The sequence below is a fragment of the Lepus europaeus genome, chromosome 10, assembly GCF_033115175.1.
Source record: "Lepus europaeus isolate LE1 chromosome 10, mLepTim1.pri, whole genome shotgun sequence".
NCBI classification, from domain to species: domain Eukaryota; kingdom Metazoa; phylum Chordata; class Mammalia; order Lagomorpha; family Leporidae; genus Lepus; species Lepus europaeus.
This window is the reverse complement of record NC_084836.1, coordinates 22,886,154-22,911,941: the sequence shown is the minus strand read 5'-3', so window position 1 is coordinate 22,911,941 and position 25,788 is coordinate 22,886,154. Positions and strand designations below refer to the sequence as shown.

General features: G+C 37.9%; 1 non-coding gene across 1 annotated transcript; it reads left to right on the top strand.

The window, feature by feature from the left end:
* Positions 1–18,940: 18,940 nt before the first annotated feature.
* LOC133769263 (small nucleolar RNA SNORD49) lies at positions 18,941–19,011 on the top strand. Its single transcript, XR_009867155.1, has one exon. It is a non-coding gene; the product is annotated as a small nucleolar RNA SNORD49 (small nucleolar RNA).
* The last annotated feature ends 6,777 nt before the right edge of the window (positions 19,012–25,788 follow it).

The following is a 25,788-nucleotide window of genomic DNA, read 5'->3' as shown; positions in this document are numbered from 1 at the left end:
AGTCCCTGATCTCAGAAGTTTTAAAACTATTCAGATAAGCAAATGTAAACAATGAAGTATGCTAAAGCTGAAAGAAACAAGTAATCTATGAAGATGCAAGGAATGTGGAAGCAGAAGCAATTAATTTCTACTTGAAATATGTGTATTATTAATTTCAATATCATCTCCTTTATGGACCCCCAAAGAAACTGATTTTATACCCTTCTTATATTTATTCCAGTCTCTATTAAGTAACTTCCTTAGACTGTTTACCACCTTAGTCGTATGTCACTTATCCTCCAACTTGACAGAAAGCTAATGGAGGATTTTTGTGCCCTGGGCATAGGTTCTTGGACATACTGAGCACTTAATTTCCATTTCTTGAGTTGAACAGAAATACACATACACCCACACAAGAAACACCTAATGTTTGAGGAGATGATAATTATTCCTAATACTTTGAATCTGAAATATACCCCCCAAGCATCCATGATTAACATGTTGAATTAGAGATGGTTCATCTCCCACTAGCTTCAAAACAACTGCTTCAGCTATTTTTAATAAAGAAAATTATAAAATCATTATTCAACTTCCTGCTGTAGCAGCACAAATAATTGGGGGGAATCTAAATAAATCAGTACTTTAAAACCTATCATGTATAATATCTATAAAATGAAATTTTCATTGTAGCTAGGCATAGAAAATATTCAATAAAATTATGATTAAATAATAAGATATACCACTTACCAATGACAATAACTATGGCAACTAGATTCCTGGATTATATCAATAATTAAATGTATTAAAATAAAGGACAATATAGTACAACGTGTTTATTAATTTAGAATAATTAGAATTTTGAAATTGGGGCCCAATCCTGAATGTGGGACATTGAAACAAATAAGTACATAATGTTCACCATCTTTTCCTCCTCTAAGGCATAATACAGAAGATTTTTAAAGTTATTTGTTTATTTGTTCATTATTTGAAAAGGTAGAGAGACAAAAAGAAAAAGAACAGACAAAAAGAATCGCCCATTCATTGTTTCACCCCTGCAACAGCCTGGCTAGACCAAGCCAAAGCTAAGATCCTGGAACTCAACCCAGGCCTCTTAAGTAAGTGGCATTGACTCAGATACATGGCCCATTGCCTGCCACCTCCAAAGAGTATGCATTAGAAGGAAGCTAGAATCTGAAGCAGAACCAGGACTCAAACCCAAGCACTCCAATCTGAGATGTGGGTGCCCTAAGCAGCATCTTAACCACTGCATCAAATACTTGCCCCTTCAGAAGATTTTTGTTGTAAAATTTCCATTATAGAAAGACTAGGTCTGATCCTTATTGATGTAAACCTCTCTGCTGGATTATTACTTCACACTAGGAATCTAAGGGCTATTCTTTCAATTTCTACAGTCAATGAAACTGGATTTCCAAACACTGAAAGTTATATACAAAAAGAATTTGATTAATATGGATGGTTGCATATATATATACGTGTGTGTATATATATATATATATATTTATTTATTTATTTTTCTCTATTTTTGACAATGGTGAGGTTAGAGGCCCTAATAAACATGTGTGAAAGCAGAGGAGAAGGGAAGGGGAAGAATTGGGAGAGGAGAAATGGGGATGAAGTCTAGCAAGAGAGAGAAAAGGAAAGAGAGAAGATGGATTACATTTTATCTGATGGGATTCAAATTTTTAAATCTCTAGAAATTCTTCTAATGCATACATCAAATGGGAAACATTTATTCAAGAAATGTAATGAATCTTGATAATAACAGAAACAACCACTCCATATCCGGCTCACTGCAGTGGAATCTATTCTGGAAAAGCAAATCCAAGGAAATAAGCAGGAAATGAGAGGAGGATGGATTCTATTTGATTCACTAGATATGTTCTATAAACACTGTCTATATTCACTTGCTTAGGTCTTCCATAACAAAGTACAATAGACTGAGTGGCTTAAACAATTGAAATTTATTTTTTCATGATTCTGGAAGCTAGAAGACTGAGATCAAAGTTTTAGAAGTGTTAGTTTCTTCTGAGGTCTCTCTCCTTAGCATGTAGGATGGTCCCTTTCTCTCAGTATCTTCAAATGGACTTTTGTATTTTACCCATTTGTGGCCTGTTATATTGGATTAGGGCCAACCCAATGGATCTTCATTCCCTTACGGAGGCCACTATTTCCAAACATGGTCACATTTTAAGATTTTAGGAGTTAAGAATTCAACATATTAATTTGGGAAGGAAGATAAAATGCATCCAATAACATTTTCTAATTTTGCAACTAAATTTTATAAGGTATAGAAATAGCCTTCTATTGGCATTTTGTGATAAATTCCTAGTAAAGAGAATACCCATTGCGTTGTCTAAGATGTTCATTAGTGTTCTATATAAAACTGAGAATTATATTTGAATAACTAAGTAACACTTTAATAATTGGAATACAGTTTTTCATGCTTGTTGAATTTGAACCCAAACTAATAATTCATTTTATAATAACCTATATGTTCTATGCCATCAGTTTTAATGATTAGATTTAATTCAACTAACCTCAAAACAAATTTTCTACAAGTAACAAATTAAAACCAAATTCTGCTTAAAACTTCCTGGAGTCAAATAAAACACTCAACAATGGAACCCCACCAAAAATGAGAATATAAGTAAATAGAATCCTTAGATAAATGTTAAAGAAATTAAAAGACATGCTAGAAAACATCTACTTAATGAAAAATGAAGCAAAAAATGAGAAACAGAGAGAAAAAATGTGAGGTTTATAGAAAACAAAAAAATAAATTAGAAGACATAAATGTGAGTAAATTAATAATAATGTTAAATGTAAATGAAGTAAGCAATCCAACTGAGAAGGACAGAATATCAGGATGAAATTATATACACTATATATAAATATATATAAATTTATACTGCCTACAGAATATATATATTGTAGACTCAAACATACAAAAATTAAAATAAAAGATATGGAGAATGATGTCATGTAAATAACAACAAGAAGAGGTTTAGAGCAGCTATTTAATACCAGAAAAAACACATTTTAAAAGAAAAATATAGTACCAGTGATAATGTGGATAATTTTATTATGATAAACTCATTTATTCATTACAAAGATATAATATATATAAAGTAGAGTGCACATAACCCAAGTCCCTAACATACATAAAGTGAAACTAACAGATCAAAGGGAGAAGTCAATTCAACAGTAATGGTTAGAACCCTCAATAGCTTACTTTTGTCTTAAGCCTTTGTCAAGTTTTTTATTTTTATTCTTCATAAAGATTTTTATTTATTCATTGAGATGTAGAGTTACAGACAGAGAGAGGGAGAGACAGAGAGGTCTGCCATCCACTGGTTCACTATCCAAATGGCCATAATGGCTGGTGCTGAGCCGATCTGAAGCCAGGAGCCAGAAGCTTCCTCTGGTGCCCCACACATGTGCAGGGACCCAAGCTCTTGGGACATCTTCCACTGTTTTCTAAGGTCACAGCAGAGAGCTGGATGGTAAGGGGAGCCACAATACATGAACCTATGCCCAAATGGGATGCAAGCACCGCAGGCGGAGGCTTACCCTACAGTGCCACAGTGCTGGACCCAATAAAATTTTTAAGACATATTTTATATATTTGAAAGATAGAGTTACACATAGAAGGAGAGGCAAAGAGAGATTTCCTTCCACTGGTTCACTCCCCAAGTAGCTGCAATGAGTAGGCTATGCCAGGCCTAAGCCAGGAGCCAGGAGCTTCTTCTGGGTCTCCCATATGGGTGCAGAAGCCCAAGGATTGTGCCATCTTCTGCTGCTTTCCCAGGCACATTAGTAGGGAGGTGGATCAGAAGTGGGGCAGCCAGGACTCGAACCCACGCTCATATGGAATGATGATGCTGCAGGCTTTAACCCACTGCACCACAGCACCAGGTGGTGAACAATCAGTTATAGAAAAACGACACTATATACCAACCAGACATAACAGATTTACAGAGCACTCCACCCAACAAAGCACAATACACATTCTTCTTAAGAAAAATGTATGGGATGCATCTAAAAGACTAGTTAGAAAAATATTTAGAAAATTATAACAAATGCCTAGTAAATAAATCTCCAGTCAACAATCTTATCATGTATTTTAGGACCACAATAAAAGAGGAAACTAAACCTAAGATAAGCATAAGAAAGGAAATAATAAAGATTAAAACAGAACAAAATAAAATGGAGAATAGAAAACAATTCTGACAAATCAACAAAGCTGAAAGTCAGGTTTTTTACAAAGAAATCTATCAAACTGGCAAACAGACTGTGTAAGAAGAATAATGACAGTAACAGCAACCAAAAAAAGACTCAAATTACTTGCATCATAAGTGAAAGAATGAAATAATGGACATTACTGTCAAACTTACAGAAACAACAGGAAGGGGCCTGTACTATGGCTTAGTGGGTTAAACCACCACCTGCAGTGCCGGCATTCCATATGGGCATCAGTTTGAGTCCCAGTTGTTCAACTTCCAATCCAGCTCCCCACTAATATACCTGGGAAACAGTGGAACATGGTCTAAGTACAGGGGCCCCTGCATCCATGTAGAAGACAGGAGAAGCTCCTGACCCCTGGATTCAGATCATCCCAGCTTTGGCCATTGTCATTGTGGCCATTTGGGGAGTGAAACAATATATGGAAGATTCATTCTCTCTCTCTCTCTCTCTCTCTCTCTCTCTCTCTCTCTCTCTCTCTGCCTCTCTGTAACTCTTCCTTTAAAATAAGTAAATAATTCTTTTTTTTTTTAAAAAAAAAAAGGAAATAGCAGGAATTAAAAGAAATAGTATAAACAGTATACAACAAATTAGATAACATATAAAATAAACCAATTGCTAAAGAGACAGAAACTATAAAAACTGATTAAAAAAATAAAAATCTGAATAGACTTATAATGAATAGAGATTGAATTGGTAATTTTAAAACTACCCTCCAGGGGCTGGGGCTGTGATGTAGTGGGTAAAGCTACTGCCTGCAGTGCCAGCATTCCATATGGGCACCCATTCGAGAACCGGTTGCTCCACTTCCAATCCAGCTCTCTGCTATGGCCTGGGAAAGCAGTAAAAGAAGGCCCAAGTCCTTGGGCCCCTGCACCACTGTGGGAGACCAAGAAGAAGCTCCTGTCTCCTGGCTTCAGATTGGCACAGCTCTGGCTGTTGCAGCCAATTGGAGAGTGAACCAGCAGATGGAAGACCTCTCTCTCTCTGCCTCTCTTCTCTCTGTGTAACTATGACTTTCAAATAAAATAAATAAATCTTTAAAAGAAGAAAAAGAAATAAAAGGCATCAAAATCAGAAAGAAAGAAGTCAAAATATCTTTATTTGCAGATAAAATGATCTTTTTAAGTAGAAACCTTAATAAGTTCACTGAAAAATTAGTAAAACTAATGAACAAGTTCAGTAATGTTTCTGGACACAAGATTTATATTCAATAATCAATTATATTTCAATAAATAAAAAATTAACAATCTAAAAATGGATTTGAGAAAACAATGTCACTTAAAATGGTTTTGAAAAGAATAAAACACTCAGGAATAAATTTAACAAAGCAATAAAAACTTACACTCTGAAAACTACAAAACATTGTTAAAAGAAGACCTAAATGAATGGAAAGACACCCTGTGTTCATGGATTGGAAATCTTAAGATGGCCACACTCCCCAAACTACAGATTCAGTGCAATATGTGTGAACATCTAAAATGGCTTTCTTATAGAAATTCACAAGTTTATTTTGATGTTTATCTGAAAATACAACTAATATAAAACAACTGGAGGAATCTTGAAAAAGAACAAGGTTGAAAGATGCACACTTCCTGATTTTAAAATCTGCTACAAAGGTGAGCAATCAAGAAATGGTGGTATTTGTTTTTTGTTTATTTATTTTATTTTATTTATTTGAAAGAGTTACAGAGGGAGGTAGAGACCGAGAGAGAGGTCTTATATCCGCTGGTTCACTCCCCAGATGGCCACAACAGCCAGAGCTGAGCCAATCCAAAGCCAGGAGCCAAGAGCTTCCTCCATGTCTCCCACATGGGTGCAGAGGCCCAAGTTCTTGGACCATCTTCCACTGCTTTCCCAGGTCATAGCAGAGAGCTGGTTTGTAAGTGGAGCAGCTGGGACTCGAAGTGTCTTCCATATGGGATGCCAGTGCTGCAGGCCAGGGCTTTAACTTGCTGCACTATAGCACTGTCCCAGATATGGTGGTATTTGTATAAGGATAGATATATAGGCCTATGGCATAGAATTGGAACTATATAAAGAAACCCTTAACTTATTATCAACTGATTTCTGTCAAGGAAGCCAAGAAAGCTACATGGGAGAAGAACAGTCATCTCAACAAGTAGCACTAGAACAACTGGATACTCGTGGGAAAAAAAAAAAAAGGTTGGAATATTGCTACACACAGAAGTAAACTAAAAGTGATGATACAAATAAATGTAAGAGCTAAAACCACAGAACCCTTAGAAGAAATTAGAGGAGTAAATTTTCAATACCTTGGGTTAGATAAAAACTTGTTAGATAAAACACCCAAAGCATAAGTAATAAAATTGAAAATAAAATGGACTTCATCAGAACTAAAAACCTTTGCGCTTCAAAAAATACCATCACAGAAATGAAAAGAAAACAGAGAGCGGCAAGATGGCGGAATAGGAAGGGAGCACATTGATAGTTCGTCAAGACACACGTTAAAATAAGTGGAGATACTGCAGGGTCAAGGAAGAGTAGGGGAAGAAACAGCAAAGGAAACTCTTCCGGAACTAGTGATTCACAGTGGACCTGCGTGGAGAGCGTGGGAGCCCAAGTTCAGGACACCAGCGGCAGAATCAACACACCAGCGCTGGAACGCGTGGTGAGCCGAACCTCCATAGCCCGAGACACCAGCAGGCAAGCGGAAAGAGGAGACTAGAGGGAACGAGGCTTGAAACTCCATGGGAAAAAGTTCACCAGGCTAACTAGAAGAGAGAGAGGGAAAAAAAAAAAGTGACCGATACGGACACAAGTTTCTCTCTCTCCACTCACCTCTCAAAGGCGAGCAAGACAAAGAGCAGGCGCCATTTTGGACATACAGCATAAGCAGGGCGACCTCAGGTCTGCACCGGCCCTGAGCCTAGCAGAAAAACCTGACTCTGGGGGGAGCGGTGAAATAACAGGAGATTAGGATCTAACTTGGCAACCCAGTGGGAGGCTGCAGGAGAATTGGAGCCCACATTGAGGGCAGCAGAGATTCCCTGTGTGGTCCTTGGGAAAGAGCTTCCAATCTCTGGCTCCTGTGGGTATATCATTCGCCTGCTAACTACCTCCAATTCCATTCAGCTGTGCGGAATTACTTCCCTTTTGAATCAAAAAAAGAAAGAAAGAGAGATTTACCACGCCTAACCTGGGAGTGTCATCTTTGACACACCCTCAGCCCTGAGGAACCAAACACAGCTCTCAGTCCACACTCATCTCAAGCCTTTAAGGCTCCACCAAAAGCAGACAGTCCACTTAATATAGAGCCATAGTGTAACAAGAAAAAACACCACAGTGAAGAAACCAAATATCTCCAACATGCCAAACAACAAATGCAAAAATCGAGGTAACAAGAACAAGGAAGAAACTATGATGCCCCCAAATGAAAAAGACACCCCAATGCAAGATTATGAAGATGATGAGATCGAAGAAATGCAAGAAGCAGATCTCAAAAAATTGATAAGAACATTAAGAAGTTCTCAAAAACAAATTCTTGAACTACAGAAATCCTTCATGGACAAGATAGAAAATCTCTCTCGTGAAAATGAAATATTAAGGAGGAATCAAAATGAAATGAAACAACTAGTGGAACAAGAAACTGAGATAGTGACGAGAAATCATAATGAAATGAAGAATTCAATAGATCAAATGACAAACACATTAGAGAGCCTTAAAAACAGAATGGGCGAAGCAGAAGAGAGAATATCAGACTTAGAAGACAGAGAACAGGAAAGGAAACAGGCAAACCAAAGAAAAGAAGAAGAAATTAGAAATCTAAAAAATATTGTCGGGAATCTACAGGATACTATTAAAAAACCCAACATTCGGGTTCTAGGAGTTCCTGAAGGCATGGAGAGGGAGAAAGGATTAGAAGGCATTTTCAGTGAGATACTAGCAGAAAATTTCCCAGGACTGGAGAAGGACAGAGGCATCTTAGTACAGGAAGCTTATAGAACCCCTAATAAACATGACCAAAAGAGATCCTCACCACGACACGTTGTAATCAAACTCACCACAGTGAAACACAAAGAAAAGATCCTAAAATGTGCAAGAGAGAAACGTCAGATTACTCTTAGAGGATCTCCAATTAGACTCACAGCAGACTTCTCATCAGAAACCCTACAAGCTAGAAGGGAATGGCGAGACATAGCCCAGGTACTAAGAGAGAAAAACTGCCAGCCCAGAATATTATATCCTGCAAGGCTCTCATTTGTGAATGAAGGTGAAATTAAGACTTTTCATAGCAAACAGAAACTGAAAGAATTTGTTGCCACTCATCCTGCCCTGCAAAAGATGCTTAAAGATGTGTTACACACAGAAACACAGAAACATGGTCACCAATATGAAAGAAGGTAAAGGAAGGAAACCTCACAGCAAAAGATCACAGGAAGCTCAATTTCTCTTTGACATAGAATTAAACTCTGATGCTCTATTAAAGCAATGTGTTAAAGTAATCTATTATGTTCTCTTGATGTCTGTTAAATTCTAATTGTTCAAAAACAGCTGAATTTTTATTAAGAGCTGTGGGTTTTGTAAATATGTGCTTATTTTCAAAGATTTGAATAATCACCTAGTAACAAGATCAAATTTGGTCTATGTTATGTCATGATTTTAAGGAATCTTATTTCAACCAGATATTTTGGATTTTGAGCCTTCTTGGCATTCTGGACAGGCATTCAAAAAATCAAAGTTTCAAACAACCTGGTCTCTAAAATTTCCAGTAAATCCTGGACTTTGGTTTTTCCAGTTTGGGCCCAACTGAAAAAATCGAAGGACCTATGTCTCTCATCTTATAGAGACACCAACTAATCAGGCTATTTGGATTATATTAGAAGGACTGTCAAGATGTGATGTGGTACCAAACTTTAGTTTCTATAATGGAAAATGCTATTAATACAAATGTTTGAGAATTAAAAAGTCTAATGATCTTGTGTTACTAGACATGATAGTTATCTTAATGAGAAAGCCCCAGAGGCCTAAAGGGTTAAATACTTGTAAAATCCTACAGGTGCTTTCAAAAATACTGTGAAGTAAGCAAGTGCCTCTTGTTAGTTGATGAGTTTATAATTTTAAACATGGCGACTTAAAGTCTTTTGTCATCCACAGTTATATATGATTTGCTGCTCATAAAACTAAAGCGTTGTTGGTTCTGTGTTTAGCTGTCCTCCTATAGGTTCCTATGGACTTTTTCCAGCCACTTCTATTGTAGTCAGTACTTTGGGATGGCTCTGTAAACAGATGAAGCCAATAATGTATTAACAGTACCAACTGAGAGAAAGTATGGTTAACTGAGGTTACTAAAAACAAAAAGCAATTCAAATCAATTGGCAATCTACAAAAAGAGTTAAAGATTTTAAAAGCTATTATTAAAATTGCTATATTGGTCTATTATGCTATGTTATAGGTGTGTACATATTGTATGTCCACATGGGGAAATTTTATTAAGAGTTTTATTTTAAATGGCTTATAGATAAGATTGTCCATAAATTTAAGCTGCCAAAATCAATCAAAGATACATTTTAATTTGTATGACCTGAATCTGTGTATCATATGTTTTAAACTTGTTGGTAGAAAGAAACTAAAAACATTTTATATTGTTGTGCTTAAGTTTACTGGTTAAACAAACTACACCATGTTAGATATTTAAGAGGTGTTTTCAAATACATGATTCTTAAAATTTATAGAAGGCATTGGACCTTCTAGTAAATGTTTTCTTAAGTTGTTATCTAATGGTTGAAACTGTTTGCTAAGTATTCATGTGATATTGCTATTGTCAGCAAGCGATCTAGGACTTGCTCCCTCATTTCTCTATTCTAAGCCCAACTTGTTCTTTCATTTCTCTATTCTCTTCAAGGTAGGAAACTAATTCTATTATGAAGGAATCTGTAGGACGCACAATTTAATCTTTAGACCTTATAAAAGAGATGGCTAACATTTTTCTGTAATAGCATAGCCAAAATAAGAACTTAAATAATAATCTCATAGCTAGATTCACTTCGCCATCAGCGAAGTATACAGTAAGTAGAAAAAACCTCCCTTTCAGACCAAAGGGAAAGAAAGTTTTAAAGTGAGCATATAATTTTCCTCATGGGCATTGTCTACCTTAGAAAAACTACTACAGAACATGCCTGTGACTATAGACTTGTAGTTCAGGCCACCGAAGATTAGAGATGGGACACGGGCACTCCCTTGACTTGCATCCTCTGGTCTGCTTTAACACAAACCAGGAGGAAAAGAAAGCTCGGCATCAGAAGCAATGGTGGCAGGCCTATTAATGGCTGATCTGTACAGTGATCTGCCCTCAAGGAGACCCAACAGGCCAGTCCACTGCAGTGGCTTTCAATGTGGTAAGCCTGGGCTTCAGCAGAAGTCAGCTTGTGAAGAGCCCTGGCAGCTCTGCCAAGAGTTGGATCACTGGAAATGGACCTGCCCTGGAGTCGAAGGATGCCCAGGTCAGAGCCACAGATCTTATTGGCTCTAAGCTGAAAAGCCCTTCACTCAGCCCAACTTCCAAAGTGACCACTGCAGCTGAGGGGATGGTCAAGTAGGGTCAGCAACATTGCAGGCAGAACTGTAAATTTCTTGTTAGAGATGCCCCCTGCCTTTACCTGGCCAGCTCTCCTCCCAGGCCAGCCAAGTAATGAAAGTCAACAGAGTGCCTTCCCCTAGAAGGTTCACACCTCCCTTAGGATATACCCCATGTGAAGAGATAGATAGGTCTGGGCCTCTTAACTTACAAGGCCTAAAGCCCAACAGATTATTATCAAGCCCCTTCTATCAGGTTCTATTTGCCTCTCAATCAGAAAACTTAATTGTAGCTTAGAAAGCACCTTTCTTAGCTCCTCTAATAATGACTCTGTCCTTTGTTCTAGGCCCTGTCTAGCGTACTTGGGCCTCATTCCTTTGTAATCATAACCTCTACTCTACCACCAATGGCTCTACTCCCAACCTGTGTGTACTGATGGTCCTCTTCCCCACTTAATGCTGTATAATTGTTCAAACCTGGTAAATGCCACTCTTAGGATCATTGGTTACTATCCTCACTCTGTCTTTTATGACCTTGTCTAAATATGATCAGAGTCGGTAAACCTGGAAGGCTTCCATAGCCTTGGCAACTCATGACGACAGCCTAGGATGGTTACTGGTGCCATAAACTAGAGTGTCAATTTGTTGGGTCAACAACAGGGTCACTGTGCACTTGCTCCTCATGTGGGATCTCTGTCCTTAATGTGCTGTACATTTTGATTTGATGCTATAACTAGTACTCAAACAGTATGTTTCACTTTGTGTGTCTATGTGGGTGCAAAGTGTTGAAACCTTTATACTAAATTGATCTTCTGTATATAAAGAGAATTGAAAATGAATCTTGATGCAAATGGAAGGGGAGAGGGAGCAGAAGAGGGGAGGGTTGCGGGTGGGAGGGAAGTTATGGGAGGGGGAAGCCACTGTAATCCAGAAGCTGTACATTGGAAATTTATATTCATTAAATAAAAGTTAAAAAAAAAAGAAATGACAAGAAAACTTACTAAACAGAATACACTATTTGCATATCATATACCGGGTAGAAACTTGTATCCAAAATATAAAAAGAACACTTACAATTCAATAATGAAAAAAGACAATTTTACAGTTGGCAAAGGACATTACAAAACATTAATGTTAACATTAACATTAATTAATTAAGATTAGTGGTTTCTTGGAGTTTAGGGAAAATAAGATAATGGCAGAGTTTATTTGGGAGATGATAAAATGTTCCAAAATTAGACTTTTCCTATGGTGGCTCAACTTCATGAATATACCAAAAAGCGTCAAAGAATAGATTTTGAATAGGTGAATTGTATGGTATGTGAATAACATCTCATAAATCTGTTAAAAACATTTTGAATCAAGTTTGAGATTGTAGTTTTCAACCAAACTATGCTTCTAACGACTGAAAATGCCCTGAGGGTGATGAAATCTGAAGATGCTGTTGCAGCAATGAAAGGAATTGAAATACATCATCCCCTAAGTACACGGCAGTATCTCCCCTCACAGGCTGAAAAGACCCTTTGTGCCTCAGTGTCTTTGCCCGTCAAATAATGTTGATAGGGATATCTGTATCATAAAGTTTTGTGATTATTAAAGATATAAATACCAGAAAAATAATTAGAACAGTATAATAAATATTAATGTGTAAGGAACTATAAAATACGCTTCAATATAGTACATTTGGGAATGTGACTGGAAAAAATAGAAACGGTTTTAGTTTTATGCCTCACCAAGATGAGGCTCTTCAATAATCTGGTTATAGATATAAAAGTCATGATGCACAAAATTAAACAAACATTAAAGTAGAGGAACATGAGGAGAAAGAGGATCAGCAAACAAGGAAAATATTTTAAAAACTGTATCTGGGCCACATTGGCATAGAAATAGATGTAACTGTGAGTTTTTCAATTTATTCACATCAATTAGCAGCAGTTTTTAGATTCTTTTTTATTTCACAGGCAGAGAGAGACAGAGACAAACATATAGAGAGTTTTCATCCATTAGTTTACTCCCCAAATGCCTGAAACACCCAGAGCTGGGCCAGGCTGAAGCCAAGGGCTGGGCACTCAAGAGGGTGGCATGAATCCAACATGTTGAGTTATTACTTATTGTTTCCCTGGGTGTGCATTAACAGGAAGCCGGGATAGAGAGTAAAGGTGAAACTTAAACCTAGGCACTCTCACATGAGTTGCAGGCATCCCAAGTGACAGCTTAAATACTGTGTCACAAGCCCACCCAACTGTTTTTTTAATTGTCAAAATTAAAGGACAGCAAACATCAATTCTGAGTAGTGAGTTTTGGCTTTCAGGAATACTCAGAAGACACACCTATGCCCATCAAGGAAAAAAAAAATATTCCTTGGTTTCCTCTTCAGTAAAATTGGAATAATTATAATTATTCTGTCAAACAACATTTTTATAAGAATCAGATGAGTTAGAAAATATGAGGGACTTGTGTTTGCAAAGTGGGTTAAGCTGCTACTTGAGACTCTACCATCCCAGGCTGAATGCTGATTTCAGTTCCAAACTGATCTGCTTCCCATTTAGCTCCCTGGTAATGCATCTGGGATAGTAGTGGAAGATGGCTCCAGTTTTGGACTCCTCTCACCCACATGGGAGTTCCTAGCACCTGGCTTCAGCCTGGACCATCCCTGGGTGTTGTGGGCATTTGGGGAGTGAACCAGTAGATGGAACATCCTGCTCTCTGTCCCTTCCTCTTTCTCTCTGTAACTCTGCCTTTCAAATAAATATCATTTAAAATGTGAAATATTTAGAAAAAGTATAAATATATTTTACAAAGTTCCCCCATTACCTGTTTATATGTTTGTTTCAGTGAGAAATTGAATTTAAAACAATGAAGAAATCCACCTACCACTTCAATCCCCCACTCCCACCTCCTGTAACCCAAGTCAAAAAGTTATCATTCATGTGAATGGGATGGGAGAGGGAGTGGGAGATGGGATGGTTGCGGGTGGGAGGGAGGTTATGGGGGGAAAAGCCGCTATAATCCAAAAGTTGTACTTTGGAAATTTACATTTATTAAATAAAAGTTTAAAAAAAGTTATCATTCATCCTTGAATTGAATGAATATTTTGTTTACTCTTCAGGGGACTATTGCTGTGTTAGAGCAAGAGTAATAATTCATATGCACTCCAGTATTAGCATTTCTAAAATCTTCAAAGTTAAAACAACGGAATTTATTGCAGCTTTTGGCGATGCTGAAGGTGTCCCCATGGCAATAATTGATGCCTCTAAAAGCACACACAGAGAAAAAGTCATCTGAATTCTTTCAAGCTGTTTCTCTCCAAATTTATGAAATATTGGTGGAAAAATATAAATAGGCATTAATGCCATTTTTGTAAAGATTCAGTCTGGTGGAGACAGAGCATAATTTATCTCCAGCCTGCAGGGTTAACACCAGAGTTACCACTGATTCCACATCGATAGCCAGAGACACGTTTCATAAGTCTCTGTGGTCCAGGTTCGTCAGGCAGGAAATGAGCACTGAACTTGTAAGGCAGGTTTGTGGAGGACACAGTATGAAGTCCTCAACTCCTGTAGAGCTACTGTTACCACAAAACCATGGGCCAGACATTTTATCCTGTCCCATTTCCATCATTTTCTCAAGACTTGCTTGTATCAGTGAGGGATTACATTTAGGTGTGAGTCTGAGAAAATCCAACTGATGGAGCTTAAATATGAAGTCTAAGAGGTAATTGCCAGCATTAATTCATCAGGTAAAGGATATCACAACTATAATTTCCTATTTTATTGGCTTAATTTAGTAATCATGCTATGGCTGCTCAAACTCCAGGCAACACCTCTTTATTTCAAGCATGTACACAATAAAATCAGGTGGTGGTGTCCATCATATCAAGAAAGTGAAATCTCAAGGAACATTTCCTACTTGTGTTTTCACAGGTCAGAACAGTATTACATGGCCACTAATACTTTCTAGGCATCTGAAAGCATGAGCTTTGCAACATCTATGAAAGGAAGCAGGGAACAGGGGTTGGAATACCTACTGAGAAAGCTAAAACAATATTGGGCTCACAAGCACACAGTTAATGAATGAGTGAGATAAACAGAACTGGTAGAAGGTTGGACTTGTATGACTTCTAGAAGTACCTTTGTGAGAGGTACATATATAATAAAGAATATAGATACTTTTTGTGAAATAGATTCAAATCTTTTTACTTATCAAGTTCAGTCCCCTAAATCATCCATCCTCTCCCCACTGAGTTTATCTCCCCAAACACCAACTGACATACTAAATACACATCACATTAATATACAAAGGAAATAAAAGTATAAGAACATTAAAAAGAGTCAACACCTAGTACACATGTGTATATTTGGAGAAGGAAAACAGACATGGTGAAAAACATTGTGAATCAAAATGTTCTGCACCAGAACGTGGAAGATAATTGGCATCCACAGAGACAAGAGGAAGAAGTACTCTTCCCCAGCACCGTGGACTGTAGGCATTGGTTCCTGTTCTTGGTTTGCACTGCCTTCCCCCGCTCCCATTCTTCTATGCTCCAACTCACTCATCTCTACCGAAGAAGGGAGAGGCTGAGGAGGGTCAGGCAGAGAAGCTATCATTGCAAGTGATCATTTCAGGGGTCTCCTGCTAACTGATTTATCTGCTTCACTGCTGATCTACACTGTGCCCAAGTCATTTTCCACTCATTCTTCAAAAAGTGTGTGTGTGTGTGTGTATGAATTTATATATATTTGCACACAAATATACACATACATACACACAAACGCACACAGCTGAACACACACACACATATATATATACACATACATGTGTACATAGATCTACAAAATTATTTATTTATATACATATATTTGATTTATGTTTTGTTTAAAGAATTATTTTTTTAAAGGCTAAGTGATGTAGAAAGATGGAGAGGGAGAGTTTAGTATATATTAAGTAAAGATTTCAACAGTTTGACTCACATAGCAACACCAAGTGAAAATACTGTTAGAGTACTAGTTATAGCATTAAATCACAATGTACAGCACATTAAGAACAGAGATCCTACATGATATTTTTTAAAAATTGATTAATTTTCTATGCAATGTCCAATTTAACACCATTTGTTTTTTCATTTTCAATTATCTTTATATACAGAAGATCGATTCAGTATATACTAAGTAAAGATTTCATCAGTTTGCACCCACACAGAAACACAAGGTATGAAAATACTGTTTCAGTACTAGTTATAGCATTACTTCACATTGGACAACACATTAAGGACAGATCCCACATGAGACATAGGTACACGTCTGTACTCCTGTTGTTGATTTAACAACTTGACACTCTTGTTTATGGCGTCAGTAATCTCCCTAGGCTCTAGTCATGAGTTGCCAAGGCTATGGAAGCCTTTAAGGTTCGCCAACTTTGATCTCATTCCAACAGGGTCATAGTCAAAGTGGAAGTTCTCTCCTCCCTTCAGAGAAAGGTACCTCCTTCTTTGATGGCCCTGTTCTTTCCACTGGGATCTCACTCACAGAGATCTTTCATTTAGGTCTTCTTTTTTTATTTTTCCAGAGTGTCTTGGCTTTCCATGCCTAAAATACTCTCATGAGCTTTTCAGCTGGATCCAAATGCCTTAAGAGCTGATTCTGAGGCCAGAGTGTTATTTAGGACATCTCCCATTCTATGAGTCTGCTGTGTCTCCCACTTCCCATGTTGGATCATTCTCTCCCTTTTTGGTTCTACCAGTTAGTATTAGCAGACACTTGTCTTGTTTGTGTGATCCCTTTGACTCTTAGTCTTATCAGTGTGATCAGTTGTGAACTGAAGAGGATCACTTGGACTAGTGAGATGGCATTGGTACATGCCACCTTGATGGGATTGTATTGGAATCCCTTGGCACGTTTCTAACTCCACCATTTGGGGCAAGTCCAATTGAGTATGCCCCAAATTGTACATTTCCTCCCTCTCTTTTTCCCACTCTTTTATTTAACAGTGATCACTTTTCAGTTAAAATTAAAACACCTAAGAATAATTGTGTGTTAATTACAGAGTTCAACCACTAGTACTAGAACAAAAAAAAAATACTAAAATGGATAAAGATTTACATTGCACATCAACAGTCAGGACAAGAACTGATCAAGTCACTGTTTCTCATATTTTTTCTTAGCCTGTAGGATTTCAATGAGAAGTGCGCTGTGAGTCTAATTGGAGAGCCTCTGAAAGTAATCTGGCATTTCTCTTATGCACATTTTAGAATCTTTTCTTTATCTTTCACTGTAGAGAGTTTGATTACAATGTGCCATGGTGAAGATCTTTTCTGGTCATTTCTTTTTTTCTTTCCTTTTTTTTTTTTTTTTTTTTTTTTTGATAGGCAGAGTGGATAGTGAGAGAGAGAGAGAGAAAGGTCTTCCTTTTTGCTGTTGGTTCACCCTCCAATGGCCGCTGTGGCTGGCACATCATGCTGATCCGAAACCAGGAGCCAGGTGCTTCTCCTGGTCTCCTATGGGGTGCAGGATCCAAGGACTTGGGCCATCCTCCACTGCCTTCCCGGGCCATAGCAGAGAGCTGGCCTGGAAGAGGGGCAACTGGGACAGAATCTGGCACCCCAACTGGGACTAGATCCCGGTGTGCTGGCACCACAAGGAGGAGGATTAGCCTGTTAAGCTATGGCGCCGGCCATTTTCTGGTCATTGCTATTAGGAGGTCTATGTGCTTCCTGTACTTGGACTTCCCATTCTTTCTCTAAATGGAGGAAGTTTTCTATAATATTTCACTAAATAGGCCTTCTAATCCATTCTCTTTCTATCCTCTCAGGAACTCCTTAGACCCATATGTTGGGTCATTTGGTATTTCAGAAATCTAATATTGTTTTTAATTTTTCTAATTTCTTCTTCTTTTTTATCTGACTAAAATTTCCAGATATTTGTCTTCTAACTCATATGTTCTTTGTTCTGCCTCACTGAGTCTATTATTAAGGCTTTCACTGTATTTTTTATTTTATCTATTGAATACTTCATTTCTAATATTTCATTATGATTTCTCCCTAAAATCTCAGTTTCATGTGAATAATTTTAATTCATGTCATGTATGGATTTCTTTAATTCATGGATTTGCTTCTGATTGCTTCTGAGTAATCCAATGATTAGTCTTTTGAATTTTTTTCTGGCATTTTGTCAATCTCTTCATCTTCAGGTTCTAGAAAGTGTTGCTGTGTTCCTTTGGAGGCATTATGCTGTCTTCCTTATTCTTGTTTCTTGAATTTCTGCATTTATTTTTTAATTTACTTTGTGAGGATACTTTTTGTTACTTGTTTCTCTAATGGCTTTCATCTTTGCACTATGGCTCTGTGGCTTTGTGGAGTGTCTGCTCATTCAATGAATACCCAGAGGCATGTGCTGGCAATAGTCAGGGAGCTCTGTTTAGTGCTCCACTATGGGGGGAATATCTACCCAAGTCAGGTGTGGTAGATTTCTTCTTATCAGAGGGAAGCATTTGACAGGAACTCGTGGCACAATGGTAGCACACATAAGGTTAGGACCAAGATGTTATATGTAAAGTTAGTTCACAAATTTCATGGAAAGAGTTAAAAAGTATATTAATTTTTGAATAAAAATATTTTTGAAATCTATGCATTGTCAATATGCATTTATTATTAATATGCATTTCCCAAGAAATTTTTGAGGCCCTGTCATAGTGCCCATATAGCAGCAGTTAAAAAAATATGGACAAGGGTCCTTTAAAAATTTCATGAAATGTAGCCAGTGTTGTGGTATAGTGGGTTAAACACTGTGTGACACAGGCATCCCATACGTGTGCAGGTTAGAGTCTCAGCTGCTCCGTTTCCAATCTAGCTCCCTGCTAACACATCTGGAAAACACTAGAATATAGCCCAAGTGCTTGGGGCCCTGCACCCCTGTGGGAGACCGAAAGAAGCTTCTGGCTTCTGGCTCCTGGCTCCCAGCTTCCAGTTCCGGCCTGGCTCAGCATTGGTCATTGTGATTATCTGGGAAGTGAATCAGTGGATGGAAATCTGCCTTTCAAATAAACAAACTAAATTTTTAAAGTATAAATAAATATACTTCATGGAAATAGAATTAAAAGATAAATTTATTTGGGGCAAACCATTTAAAATCCATGCATATGAGGTGTCTTCATAATTTCATCAAATTGACCTGATGATATTAGTAATAGGAAGTGCAATAAGAAGCAATAACTGATGATGTTCATACCCATCTGACTGCAAAAAAAATCATGGAAAATATGTATTATTTAAAATTTGTGTATGGATTGTAAATTACTTTTGTGCCAAAATAAATTTATCTTTTAATTCCACTTTTCCATGAACTTTACGAAGCCCTCTTCTATGTAACGATCTAAGTTTATTTTTGCTTCTGTTCTCTGTAATTTTACCATTTTGCCATGCATATTGCCCATTCACAGAACTTGGCATGTAGTAAATTCTGTCAGAGTTGACATATTAAACATCAAAGAAAGTGGGACTATACTGAAAGTAAGGTAAAAATTGGAGATGAAATATTATAAAGACCCATTCTCATGGGCTCAAATCTAGGTATTTTGTTTAATAATACTTCATTTTTTACAAATAAGACATAAGTAAAATAGAAATCTTATAATGACTCACATCAAATATTTTTAAAAACAGGAAAAATGAGCTATCATGATGATATTTGACAAGAATTTCCACTATCAAGCTTCTTCTATTCTTGTCTACAAATGTCAGCATATAAACTGGGCCTTTTCGGTTTCATTTTTTTTCATAGCTTCATGTTTTAAGCCCAGAAAATCTGGCCATTAGAAATTTATTTTTAAATGGATTAAGTGCTCTCCCTGGAGCAATCTTTAAACTTTTCCATCTATATTTTGATAAAACTTCACATGAAGTCAATAACAAATTAGAACATAAATATTTAAGCAGCTCAAAGATAAAATGAGAGCCTCTCTCTTTCTCTCTTTTTTATGTTGCTGGTAGTGTGCCAAATAGAGAGGAATTAAGGGTCTTGGGGAATATGTCAAATCCTTTGCTTGCACAAACAAGAAAAAACAAGGAAAAGGTCACTAATCCAAGAGAGGTTGGTGTCACCTTGAAGTTGATTTCATTCACTTCAGGAATCCCCAATATGGTCAAAGAGCTTCTTTCCATCGTCTTCCTAATATTTAATGCAAGAATAAAGACCTTAATAATTTTTCCATGGAGCTCTTGTCCTTAACTAGGGCATGCTATCAGAACTCTGCTATTCTTGCTTTTTTTTTTTAATGTACAGGAATTTTATTTATTTTCAATGGAAGTCTAAAGAACAAAAAGGCTCCCTGCTTCAAAAGCAAATCAGATGAAATGAGGAGCAGACAGAGTATCCCCCATCAAAAGAAACAAAGAATCAGTGGAATGAAAATAAACCAAGAATATGCTAATATATGCAAAGACGATTTCAGAAAGTGATGAATTTAAACAGATAAACCACAGAATAAGCCACCCATTTGCGAAAAGTCACTTAGAAAAGACTGTTTACTGAGATCACCTGTGCATGGAGATTGTCTATCAAAGAATGAATCTTATCTGCTCTGTGTGCTGAGATAAGATCTCATGCCAGGCAAGATTTTTCTGAGGCTTTCCTGGTAATTTTAGCTATTTGATTGTAAATCAGAATGTTTGTTCTACCTAATGAACAAAAACGCTGGATTAGTCATAGCTGGTATTAAAAGTTGTTTTTGTTTACAGAATGGTTTAGACTTTAATGTTATCTGACTACTCAAAGAACATTCGCAAATGTCATATTTGTATGGCACACAAATATTTCCCACTTTGAATGAACTGGAAACTAACAAATTAAGTCTCTGCCTGCCTCTGACTAACAGCTCTCCACACTGTGCTATGCTTAATAGGGAAGTATGGGAAAATGGTCCTGGAGGCAGTGGCTTGTTGTGATTCATGTCTATTTCACTAAGGCTGGGAGAAGGCATTTGGTGTCCTGGTATTAAAGGTTCATGCATTTTCAGAGGTAACTTAATCATGTTTGTATTTAACCTAAGGATAATAACATTAGGGAGCCCAGTCAACTTCTTCAGAGATGGCTCTGTAAGAATTCATTGATCCATTCATTCATTGATTCATCCACTCATCAAACATTAGGTAAGCATGTGCCGGGCACTGAGTTTGATGATGCAGAAATACAAGCAAGAGAAGCACGTTGCCTGACCACTTGCTCCCCGACATGCATCTGAGCTTACATTCAAACTTGAGCAAAAATGAATATAAAAGCAATAGCTTATACCAAAAAAATCAATTAGCACAGTAGAGAGTTAACATCTACTCACAGAAATTGGAATGTTAGCACTAGCAGAGATGATGAAATCATGTCAGAAAGGTTAAAGATCTCACACGACTATTGCAGTGGTAAAGTCAACACCACATCTCAGCAATTTTACTCCCATATCTTCTATACCACCCTGTGGAGTCTTATTCTCCCGACCTCCTTCCAGTTTGCTAGGAAGGGAACATCTAATTTTGTAATGATGGCTATGGAGATTACATCACAATGTAGTTAATGATAAAAGCAAGACTTCAATACAGACACACTTTAAATAACGCATTAGGCTTATCACTGATGATATCTTTAATTATGCCAAGGCAAGACTGGAGACGGTCTAATGGGAAATACAGATTACTTGTTAAAATTATTAACAGAGTTAATGTGCTTACATTTGTTTATGTGTACTGGAATCAGTTCAAATATTTGACTGCAATGACAATATGTGTAAAGATCAATTAAAAGTCATAGAGATGAGATATTGGATTTCCAGACCTTAATAGGATTTCATCTGCACTTGCTATATTATGTTATACAATTATAATTGAGCTTCCATCAAATCACAGAATCTGTCACCTCACCAATTTATTTTCCAAGCACTAATGAAACTTATTTCCTGTTGAGAATATTTTTAAAAGCATAACCCTGAGGAAGGGAGTTGGCTCAGGGGGCAATAGGAATGTATTTACTTAGCACACCTAGGTAAAAAACTGGACATAAGTAAAATGAATTTGACAGCTTCAGGAGGATCCTTAGTAGCTATTTGTTCTTATTATAAAAAGCATGTAAGGTCTCTCAAAAGGGATTGTAAACAACACGTGTAACTCATGCTCACTTTGAGCCCAAACATCAGATTGATTCTCTGCTTTTTTACTGTTAGGGAGTGAAGCTAGAGGCAACACTGATATAATATCTTCCTCTGGATTTTTCTTATTCTTTTCCCTAAATTGAAATCATGCACTGAATTATAAAACAAAATCTCTGAAAAATAACGTTGTGAGATAGCTTTTGGTTGATAAAATATGAACTGCTATTACAGTTTTGTTTAGAGACAATAGTGTGATACAGTCATAAGATGGCAAACTCCAGAATGACAGAACTGATGATACTGTTTGGAAAGTCACAAAGATACTATAAAAGTCACCTTGTGCATCTCATACTGGCTTGTGATCGTGCAGCCACAAGTGGAGGTAGACATTTCTTCTGGGGGATAGGCAGTGGAATTCCTTTAACTCATTTTCTTTACTGACAACAGTAAGGGACCTCACTGGATATGGCCCTCAATGGGAAACCCCTCCCTGAGAGATGCATGACCAGATCTGCTAAAAAATATCCAGGAGTTAAGTGCTCATCTCATTGAAACAATTGCCAGAAAAATGTCAGAACATTCCTCTTATATCGCATTGTCACTGCAATCCTACCTTCCTAAGCCCCAGTGTTCAACTCAGTTCAGCTCAAGAAGTACAGACAGTTGGCCATCAGTATCCACAAGTTCCATATACTCTGATTCAACCAAACATGGATACAAAATATGAAAAATAATTACATCTATATTGAACATGAGCAGACTTTTAAAAAATTATTCCTTAAGCTACACAGTCTAACAATGATTTACATGGCATTTCCATTGGGTTAGGTATTACAGGTGATCTAATATAAAGTACATGGGAGGATGTGCATAGGTTCTGTGCAAATGCAATGCTGTTTTTGTATAAGAGACTTGAGCACCTGCAGATTTGTGTCTCCTCTGGGGATCCTGGACATAAGCTTCTGTGGATCCTGAGGGATGATAGCACTCTACCCTCTCCCTATACAGAGCTTAGCTGCCTTTTCTTCAGCACATTGAATCTCCTCTTCTTCATCCCTGGGGGTGTGGTGGAGAAGAACCAGGTTGGGAAACACTCTCAGGCTTCTCTCAACTCTGTGATGCAATTCATGCATTTACAACACAACTTTGCTTAGCTTGTTTTCTTGTGTCAACACAGTATTTTAATAGATGCCATCTTAGCTGATCTCACTTTCAGGGGGAAAAACAATTAATCAAAACATTGAAAAAACTATGCTATACTAAACATTTGAACATTCCTCTCTCCACTCAACCTCTTCACACTAAATATGCTCAATTCTCTTAAGGTTTCCTCACAAGACAAAGTTTCCTGAGGTGTCATGTTCTCCCTTCACATTCAGTCAGTTACTGAGCCCTCTGATCATGCCTCCTAAATATGTCTTTGTCCCACAGCCCAGGTCTCTGTCATCTGGCTCCCAAAGCATCTTCGTCATGCATCTCTCTGCCTCTATCCTTATACCCTTCTCTCATGGTAGACCATCACCACAGCTATCTTTCCAAATATTAATCTCATCATGTCACACCCCTGGCTCCCTCTTGCTTTGAGTATGAAGTATAAACCCTTTATCACCTCATTTTTTATAAGATTTATTTATTTGAAAGGCAGAGTTACAGAGAGGCAGAGGCAGAGAGAGAGAGAGAGGTCTTCCATTCACTGGTTCACTCCCCAGGTGGCCCCAGTGGCTGGAGCTGCGCTGATCTGAAGCCAAGAGCTTCTTCCAGGTCTCCCACGCAGGTACAGGGGCCCAAGAACTTGAGCCATCTTCTACTGCTTCTACTGATTTTCTAAGCCACAGCAGAGAACTGGATTGGAAGTGGAGCAGTCAGGACTCAAACTGGTGCCCATGGAGGATGCTGGCACTGCAGGTGGTGGCTTTACCTACTATGCCACAGTGTCAGCCCCTAGGATAGACTCTTTATGATCTGGTGTCTTTTTATCTTCTCTATTCTAATGTCTCTCTAATCTCCCCCTTGAAAATAGTAGTCCCAGATAGAGCAATATTTTTTAAGATTTATTTATTTATTTGAAAGGCAGAGTTACAGAGAGAGAGGAGAGACAGAGAGATCTTCCATCTCCTGGTTCACCACCCAAATGGCTGATATGGTTAGGTCTGGGCTAGCCCAATTCCAAGATCCAGGAGCTTCTTCTGGGTCTCCCAGGTGAGTGCAGGGGCTGAAGCACTCAGGCCATCTTCCTCTAATTTGCCAGGCACATTAGCACGGGCTGGATCAGAAGTGGAGCAGCCAGCCCAGGAAAACTTCTTCAGTTTCTATAATGAGCCACACTCTTTCCTCCAGGTCTTTGCTTAGGCTGTCTCCTAACCTGGAATCCCTTCATCTTTATCTACAACTTCATCACCTGGCCTGCACATGATTCGGGTCCTGGCCTAGATGGCACATCCTCCTCAAGGACACTTTCCCTAACCCTCAGGACACTTAAAAGGTGATTCAGAAAGAAATGAAGACAAAAACAAACAAGCAATCAAGCAAGCAAACAAACAAAAAAACACTAAAGGGTGATTCAGAAAGAAAGGAAGAAAATATTTGAAAAACAAAATTGCATCAGTCCTAAACCTGTCCATTTTGTTCTTTGTGTTTCCTTAAACAATACAGTATAACAATGATTGCATAGCATTTACTCTATTAGATGTTATAAGTAATGTAGAGATGATTTAAAGTATTCAAGACTATGTACCTAGGTAATAAGTAAATACTATGGTGCCATTTTATATATGACACTTGAACATCTGTGAATGTTGGTATCTGCAAGGGAGTCCTGGAACCAACCCTCCACCCCCACCCCACCCCCCACATACGGATACCAAGGGACCACTGTACTTACATTACCTCTCTTCCTCAACATCATTAGCTATTTGGGGGCAGAGATTATGTCATCTTGTGTACTATAGAAGTCTCAGAGTTCGGCATGATGCCTAGCACATAACATGTACTACATATATGTTTTAAAAGGAAAAGGGGTACAAAGCAGAATGGAGGGAGGGGAGTATTAGAAGCCATTAAATATAACACTCGTGCAGCCAGCATTGTTTAACACTGAAATGCCAGCATCCCATATGGGTGCCAGTTCGAGTCCTGGCTATCCTGCTTCTGATCCAGCTCCTTGCTAATGGTCTGGGAAAAGCAGCAGAAGATGGCCTAAGTGCTTGGGTCTGTGTACCTGTGTGGGAGACTCAGATAAAGCTCCTGGCTCCTGGCTTCAAACCAGCCCAACTCAGGCCCTTGTGGCCATTTGGGGAGTGAAGCAGCAGATGGAAAATCTCTCTTTCTGCCTCTCCCCCACCTTCTCTCTCTGTAACTCTGCCTTTCAATTAAAGTAAATATTTTTTTAAAAAATTGTAGTTCCAGCATATAACATGTGTCATTGTTCATGACATGTTTCTTCAAAGCCTCGCTGTTCTAATCTATAAAATGTTGATAATTTCAAGAGCTTCCTAGTAGTTGTGATAACTAAAGCAATTCATATATGTAAAGCACTTATATATCTAAAGCACTTAGAACTGTGCCCTGACACGTAGTAAGTGCTTTATAAGTGTTTTGTTAGTGCTAAATAGCATTTTACACAGTGCTGAGCCAGGAGGAACACTCAATAAACAGTAGATGTTTTCTTTCAACAAACAAAGTCACAAATTTAAATTCAAATATAGGAATGGGTGTTTCTTGCAGTGGTTGAGACCCTGCTTAGGATACCCGCATCCCACATTCTGAGTGTCTGGGCTTGATTCCTGGCTCCACTTCCGCAGCTAGTCATGGTTCTAGTAACTGGATCTCTGCCAACCACAAGGAAGATCCAGATTGAATTCTCTGCTTCCAGCTTGAGCCTGG